This window comes from Poecilia reticulata, linkage group LG17, assembly GCF_000633615.1.
Source record: "Poecilia reticulata strain Guanapo linkage group LG17, Guppy_female_1.0+MT, whole genome shotgun sequence".
Lineage (NCBI taxonomy): Eukaryota > Metazoa > Chordata > Actinopteri > Cyprinodontiformes > Poeciliidae > Poecilia > Poecilia reticulata.
The window spans coordinates 22,236,268-22,244,954 of NC_024347.1; the positions used below are offsets into that span (position 1 = coordinate 22,236,268).

The 8,687-nt window shown below is 38.4% G+C and overlaps 3 non-coding genes across 3 annotated transcripts; all 3 read left to right on the forward strand.

The window, feature by feature from the left end:
- The first annotated feature begins 103 nt into the window (after positions 1 to 103).
- Positions 104 to 176, forward strand: trnav-uac (transfer RNA valine (anticodon UAC)). Its single transcript has one exon. It is a non-coding gene; the product is annotated as a tRNA-Val (tRNA).
- A 137-nt stretch (positions 177 to 313) lies between these two features.
- On the forward strand, positions 314 to 385 carry trnaq-cug (transfer RNA glutamine (anticodon CUG)). The gene has a single exon. It is a non-coding gene; the product is annotated as a tRNA-Gln (tRNA).
- Positions 386 to 611: 226 nt separating this feature from the next.
- trnav-uac (transfer RNA valine (anticodon UAC)) lies at positions 612 to 684 on the forward strand. Its single transcript has one exon. It is a non-coding gene; the product is annotated as a tRNA-Val (tRNA).
- The last annotated feature ends 8,003 nt before the right edge of the window (positions 685 to 8,687 follow it).

The window sequence follows — 8,687 nt, forward strand, 5'->3', positions numbered from 1 at the left end:
CTCTGAGAGGATCTGTAGTATGAATATTTGACATTGTTCCGTGACAATTGTTGACATTAGTAACAATTTGCATCATCTACCAGGAACATTGGACAGACAATGAGTTTCTGTAGTGTAGTGGTTATCACGTTTGCTTTACACGCAAAAGGTCTCTGGGTCGAAACCAGACAGAAACAGATTTTGTAGGTTATGCATCTCTTAGGGTGTAGTGAGACAACAAGAMCCTTCACATTTCATGACGGTTCATTTGCCAATCGACTTCAATGTAGGCATCTTTGAAATAGAGACTTCTTTACWTTTATTGTCTCTWSGTGGTTCTATGGTGTAATGGTTAGCACTCTGGACTCTGAATCCAGCGATCTGAGTTCAAGTCTCAGTAGAAACTTTGATCTCTGCTCCTGATATGTTTAATACATTTTTTGATCACTAGTTTAGTTTTTAGACTGTAATGGGAAATTAGGCACTAATATAAGTTTGACAATTTGTTCACCAAGTTACCGTGCTCTGAGAGGATCTGTGGTATGAGTATTTGACATTGTTCCATGACATTGGTTGACATTGGTCTCTAACAAAATTTGTATCATCAACCAGGTATTGTGCAAAGACCATGAGTTTCTGTAGTGTAGTGGGTATCACGTTTGCTTTACACGCAAAAGGTCTCTGGGTCGAAACCAGACAGAAACAGATTTTGTAGGTTATGCATCTCTTAGGGTGTTGTGAGAGAACAAGAACCTTGACCGTTCATTTGCCAATCGACTTCAATGTAGGCATCTTTGAAATCGAGACTTCTTAACTTCAACTGCCACTTGGCAGTTCTTTGGTGTAATGGTTAGCGGTTTGGATTTAGTATCCAGCAATCTGAGTTCAAGTCTCAGTAGAACCTTTGATCTCTGCTTCTGACATCTTTAATACATTTTTTGATCACAAGCTTAGTTTTTAGACAGTAATGGGAAATTAGGCACTAGTATAAGTTTGACTGTTTGTTCACCAAGTTACCGTGCTCTCTGAGAGGATCTATGGTATAAGTATTTGACATTGTTCCATGACATTGACATTAGTAACAAAATTTRCATCATCTACCAGGAACATTGGTCAGACCATGATTTTCTGCAGTGTAGTGGTTATCACGTATGCTTCATACGCTGAAGGTCTCTGCTTCGAAACCAGACAAAAGCAGATTTTGTAGGTTATGCACTTCTTAGGGTGTAGTGAGACAACAAGAGCCTTCACCTTACATGACTCTTCATTTGCTTATCGACTTCAATGTAGGCATCTTTGAAATCAAGACTCTTACTTCAATTGCTGCCTGGCGGTTCTAAGGTGTAATGGTTAGCACTCTGGACTTGAATCCAGCAATCTGAGTTCAGGTCTCAGTAGAACCGTTGGTCTCTGTTCCTGACATCTTTCATACATTTTTTGATACCAGGCTTAGTTTGTAGTCTCTAATGTGAAATTTGGCACTAGTATAAGTTTGACAGTTTGTTCACCAATTTACTGTGCTATCTGAGAGGATCTATGTTGTAAAAGCCATTTATCCTTTCTATGGTTTATCGCCACCAGGGGGCGTATTTAATTTTGAGTTCTGAGTGTATGATTGGGGATGGGTAATTTAAGGTCAACCATGATTCTGTTCAGGTGTTGTTAATAGGTAGAGGCAAACAGTTTTCTAATGTGCTTGGTTTGGATGAATGTCGAATTTATCTGAATCTAAATGGAAACGGTAGGACAATGAACATTGTTTTGACAATAAATGACTTTATTTTATGTCAAACGGAAGATCGGCATCATGAATCTTAATTGAGCGCACGTAAAACCAATGCCTTTCAAAAACAACCACCAGTAGCCTAAAATATAGGATTTTAGCCGCGACATTCAGGTAGAAAACTGCCTCGTTCGGAAGATCCACCGATCCTTCTGCATTGGGATCCCACGTAGCCGTAAAATAACGGCACAGAACCAGGCTATTGGAGCCGCCGGACAAAATAACTCCGCACCAGGATCGCATAGGGACAAACCGGACACCTGACGTCGGAATCAGACCCGCAAAGGAGCGATCGGGACACCTAACGTCRGAACCAGAACCGGGGCGCACAGGAGCGATCGACACCGTACGCTTGGGAACAGAGCTGCATGGATCGAGCTATTGGAACTACTGAGATTCGTAGCAGCGGACATCGGAACGCAGATCATCGATGCCTGCCAAGGCATCATTGGGGTATGCGAGTTAGCGCTGATATCTATGAATGGCCATTATTAATATGTGCGCACACAAAGGTCCAAACTTAAATCCAATGCATTGGTAGCAGACCGAAGACTGCTTAAAACAAAGAGAGCTCTCTATAAATAAACAATCTGCAATTTGCGAATAAATAAACGTATAAACTGTTGGCCATTATGGCAGAAGTGAAAAACGTTGACCTGGATCAGGAGGGTCAAAATACAAAATCAGCTCCCTCAGTTGTTCAAACTTCTAAAGCTCTATTTTATCTGATCCCAATGTTGCCACTCAAAACAGTCTGCCATCAAATCAAAATCAACAGGCACGTGCAGAGGGGGTAGCTGGGGGGGGCTTGAGCACCTGCCCATTTTGCTCCTTGCCCCAAAGTGCCCTTTTGGTCAATTTTTTTTTGTATTATTTCCTAAGCCCTCTTCTGACACATGTACTAAAAATATTTTCTTTTTTCTTTTTTTGTATAACATAATAAGCCGGTCACCTTGTTACCTTTGACCTTTTGCCCGTGACGCCTGACGCAGTTGCCTCTCGCGCATTGAAGTAAGGCGACTAACTGCGGAGCTCAACGTAGCGAACATTCCAGGTTACAGAACAGTTTTTGGTGAATTAACGCCTCCGTCGCTAGAGGATCCAAAACGTTTTTGGTGAATAAAGTGGAGTAGACTTGCTGCTTGTCAGATGACAAGCAGCATAACCTACAAGTTGAAGTATCGTTTCTGCTTCAGCTCGGAGTCGCGGTTTAAGCAGAGAGGTAATGAAATACAACAGACACTGACAGGCCTCTGCGTCTGCCTTTCTCTGAAGAACTACTGAGCGGGAGGAGACAGCCAGGTGAGGAGAAACTGTTCTTATCTATCGATTCAGTGTTTCTATCATACAGATATTAGGCTGTTGTTGATGTGCTATTAACTAGCTGCTACCTAACGACTTAGCTAGTAAAGCAAGATAACTAAAAAGCTTCTTCCCTGTATCTTTAATGGTATCAGTCATTCTTCAGTATCGCTTATGCAATAAGGGCACATCGCCCGTCCAAAACCTATCATTTCCATAATGGATATATGTCCGATCTTCTAATTTCCTTTGCTGCATAATGTACATTTAACTTCATGTAACTTCAGTCAAAAATGTGTGATTTACATTTTTTAAAAAGTTTTCTTAAGCAAAACTCTGTAGGCTTTTCTCATGGTGGCATGCATTAACAATTAAATTTTGCTTTTGTTTTTTTCTGCAGTTCCACCTTAAAATTTGATGCAGCTCTGCTTTCCTGAATGGACCGTCTTCATCTCCACTGCAAGTGTAGCAAACGGGTAGCTCTTTGTTTTATAGATGACAGTACACTAAAAGGTTGCATTGTGCCCTTGTTTCTATTTTTAATAGTGTAATTCTGTAAAGACAAAATATGTCTGGTCTAGCTCTGATTTACATATCTTGCTAAATTGCGGGTTTGAATATTGCAATWCTTTCCTATAACAAAATAGACCTGCAGAAAGAAATTACTAATAAAATATCTTGCATATGCATAGTGTTATGCTCTATATAGAGATGTTCGTTAGCTTTGATTGTATATCTCACAATTTTGTAATTTATCATTGTTTATTGAACTGAAAGCTGAGTGGCTTTAATATTCTGTCCTAGATTGCAGTTAGATGTGCGCTTTTTTGTTGTTGAGCACCTGCTGCTTTAGTGGCCTCTGCATGGCCCTGAAAATCAACCTGCTGGAGATCTCTACAACGTGTTGAAACAACAGAATGACATAACAGCTCTTCTGGTTCAAATGCAATCAAGCCAGTTACTGCCACACCGAGAAATTCCCATGATGGAGATCCTTTGCAGTTCATCTCATTTATGAAAGCTTTTGAACGTTGTGTGGAAGCAAAGACCAGTTCTAAAGGAGACTGTTTGTACTACCTTGAACAGTACACCAGTGGGCAACCAAGGACCTCATATGCAGCTGCCTTCACATGACTGCAGCAAGAGGATATGCTGCGGCCAAGCAACTCCTCAAAGAACATTTTGGCAATTTATTTAATATTACTGCAGCCTACATGGAAAAGGTCACTGGTTGGCCCAACAGTAAAGGTGAAGATGCTAAAGCATTAAAGGTGTTTGGACTGTTCCTTCGTGGAGGAACTGCAGTATTTGGATGAATTAAGCATGCTAGCTAACATAAAAATCTTGGTTCAAAAGTTTCCTTTTAAACTAAGAGAAAAATGGAGAACAAAAGCAAATGAGATTTTTGAGAGAACGAGTCAAAGAGCATGTTTCAGAGATATTGTTGCTTTTATTGAACACCAGATTAGAATAACTTAAGATCCAGTTTTTGGAGATATACAGGACTTACAACCTGTTAGGAGGATCATAAGACCTAGCAAACCTCAAATAAAATCACAGTTTAAAAGAAACAGCTTTGTCACCCATGTTTCTGTTGATGATGACGGTAACATGCCTGCTCTCAAAAATGAAGTAACTGTTGTTGACAAATCAAATTATTTATCCTGTCTGTATTGTACACAGGATGGTCATGTATTGGAACAATGTCGACAATTAGGAAAGGGGTCACATAGGGAAAAACTAGACTTTCTAAAAGACAAAGGTTTGCGTTTTGGTTGCTTGAATACAGGACATTTAAGCAAGAACTGTGATAAACGCATCACTTGCAAACGCTAACCAAAAGCATCCCAGCATTTTGCACATTGGACAGAAGGAAAAAATCCATCAGAAAGAGTTGGATCAGGCAGCAAAGGGCTGTAAAACCTCCACTACTTGTGGTCATACTGGGACTGGCCACCATACAGGGATTCTTCCCATCCTGTCTGTGAAAGTGAAAAGTTCGAAGGGAACTAAAATCATTAAAACGTACGCTTTTCTGGATCCAGGGAGCACCGATACATTCTGCTCTGAAAGACTTCTTAATGAACTCAACATTCAAGGTCGAAAGACTCGGATTCATCTCTGGACAATGGGTCAGAGTAAAACAATGACGACCTCTATCATTAAAGGGCTGGAGATTTCAGAAATAAGTGGAAACCATTTCTATCAGCTTCCCATTGTGTTTACGCAAAAGGAAATGCCAGTCTCCGACATTATCAGTGAGGAGGAACTGTAAATGGTCGTACTTAAAGGACATCAACTTTCCTCGCATACATGTTGGTGTAGATTATTTTGGGCCTATTGATGTGAAAAGAGGACGCAGTGTTGCAAAACGATATGGAGTAGTTTTCACTTGCATGACAAGCAGGGCCGTGCACCTTGAAGTGGCTTACTCTTTAGATACCGACTCATGTATCAATGCACTGCGGCGATTCATCTCTAGAAGAGGGCAAGTTTCACACATGAGATCAGATAACGGAACCCATTTCATAGGAGCAGAAAGAGAGCCACGGGAAGCTCTAGCCTCTCTAAATAATGGGAGAATTGAGAAGGCCATGGCACAAAAAGGGATTAAATGGAGTTTTAACCCACCATCTGGATCACATTGTGGCGGGGTTTGGGAGCGCCTCATCAGAAAGGTTCTGCACCAAGTGCTCCGTCAACAAATGTTGGACGATGAAGGATTCCACACTATACTTTGTGAAGCAGAGGCAATACTTAACGATGGTCCCATCACAAAGTTATCGGAGGATCCCAACGACCTTGAGGCTTTAACACCCAACCACTTGCTACTCATGAAGGGAAAGCCAGCTCTTCCACCAGGACTCTTTGACCAAAAGGATCTTTACGCTAAAAGAAGGTGGAAACAAATCCAATATATTTCAGATTTCTTTTGGAAGCGTTGGATTTGAGAATATCTACAGTTGTTACTAGAAAGACAAAAATGGATAAAGAAAAGATGATGTTTCATTCCTGGAGATGTGGTGGTGGTTATGGACTCCACAACACCTTGAGGGTCATGGATATTGGTGAAAGTTATTAAAACTTTTCCAGATAAGGGTCTGACACGAGTGGTTCATCTTCAAACAAAAACCAGCATTATTGAAAGACCTGTTGTCTATTATGTGAAGCTACAAACTGATAGAATAATGAATGCGTAAACCTGATTTGCCTCTTTATGTATATTTGTATGGAGATGTCTTTATTGGTGGCTCCTTTTAATTTAAGTTTGATAATTGCCACACGCAATTAGGGGCTGGTGTGTAGGAGCCGTTTATCCTTTCTTGGGTTTATCGCCACCAGGGGGCGTATTTAATTTTGAGTTCTGAGTGTCTGATCGGGGGGTTGGGTAATTTAAGATCAATCATGATTCTGTTCAGGTGTTAATAGAGGCAAACGGTTTTCTAATGTGCTTGGTTTTGGTGGATGTCGAATTTATGTGAATCCAAATGGAAACAGTAAGACAATCGACATTGTTCTGACAATAAATGACTTTATGTCAAACGGAAGATCGGCATCATGAATCTTAAGTAAGCGCACGTAAAACCAATGCCTTTCAAGAACAACCACCAGTAGCCTAAAATATAGGATTTTAGCCGCTACATATGTGATGTCTGACGTTTGAGCTGAAATGTTAATTTGCATCTTTCAGATGCTAAAAATTTAATGTTTTATCATTTGCCACACTCATCGGTTAATTGCGATTATTATGAACACATCGTAATTGTGAAACTGTGTTTTTTTTTGACATTACCATAAGTTCCACACTGTGGCGAACCTTTGCAATGGAAATTCTATGGAGCTAAATTGGGGCCATAAAGTTTGCATTTTTTTTTTTACTGAAAAAAACCCCCAAAGAAAACGTTAAAGGTGAAGAAATGTTGAATATGAAGCGGAGTTTTCAACTTTTTCAATTTCACATTCGCCTGCCATGATGTCAAACTTTGATAGACAATAAATAGTGCCAGAAGTTATTTCAATAAATGATAATGTTGTTTTGAGACCATTTTCAAATTATTTAATAGTAATAATAGCCATTATCAAACATCAATAAACCTTAAATTTTAACACTGGAACTGGAAGACATTTTAAATATTCAAAATAAACAAAACAGAAATAACAAATAAAATGAATTGTGAAGCCTGTGTAAACAAAATTGTCTTTAAAAAAAAGAAAAGGACTACATGAGACCAAAGCACCGATGATTTTTGGCATCCAGTTTTTCATAGAGAAAAAAAATTGTAATTTATTGCGCAGTTAATTGATTTATTGCTTATTGTGATGGGCTTAAGTTCAAACTTTAAAAAAAATCTTTTCAGTTTTGAAATAAAACTTTGTGCAAACCTTGTTTGCACAACCTTGTGCAAACCCATGGAGCTGCAATTTAGCTCCATATTTTTCTGAGTGAATATTAATTAATCATGTTTTTGTGTACACTGCTTTGTTTTGGAGGAAAGTTTTAGTTTTCTGCTGCAGTTTTAATCTGCTCGTCAAACGATCACATATAAAATGCCCAGCAGAGCTGCGAGTTCGGTTGCACCATCTGTCTTTGCCTTTCATGATTGAAAACAAAGAGAGGACCTTCATTAAGTGCCTAATTAGTTCCTCCTTTTGTTTTTGTTTGTGGAGTTTGCCTCGGACAGCTCTGGCACAAATCCAGCTCCGCGCAGTCATTCACCGCTTGCTTCATCGCCCAGCAGCAACAAATGCTCATGGGTACAGAGACGATCCTTCAGGGAAGCAACAAAGCAGTTTGGAGTCTTTTTTTTTTTTATCAGTGTGAAGCCACAAATGAGCTCAGAAAAAGTCACATTTTTAAGGAACATAAAAGCGGAGCGTCGCTATTGACCTCCAGATCTAAAGAAATCCTTTAAGATTTCTGCAACGAAGCAACTAAATGATTGAATATTGTAACTTATTAGTCTTTTTGAGATGACGTCTACTGATGGGGGGGGGGGATGGGTAATTTAATCCAAAATATTAGAGACAGAAATTTTTTTTTCATTTTCCATAAAGTCACACATCTGGGGGAATATTATGGCTCAGAATACTGCACCGTTAAATGTACAAGTTGATGTATATTTAACAACTTTATAAAATAAAGCTAAAGCTTTACTTTGGTGACTATATGACACCATTACTATATGTTAATCACGAGGAATAATTAAAATTTTTTGCATTACTGTTGTAGATTTGGCTATAAAAATATAGTTTTACAAAGTAAATAAGTATTTATGACAAAGCTTAAAAACTAATTAGGCCTGCATTAATAAATAAATAAATAATACGTGAATATACACTCAAAATTAATTAAATAGAAAGAAACAGAAAAACGGTAAAAATAAATTTATTACACTGAAAAATATGAATAAAAAAAATATTTTAAAAATGTTTTAAAATGAAAACATAAGTCCAGAAGGAACGGACAAATAGATCCAATGTAAGACAAAATTAACAAGTTGAAAACAAAAAACGTTGGAAAAATTCAAATGGATTATTTAAGTAGATATAAAATAAAGTTAAATTAAAATAAAGAAAAATGGATCAAATTAAAGTGAAACGTTTGAAAAATTTATGGAATTTT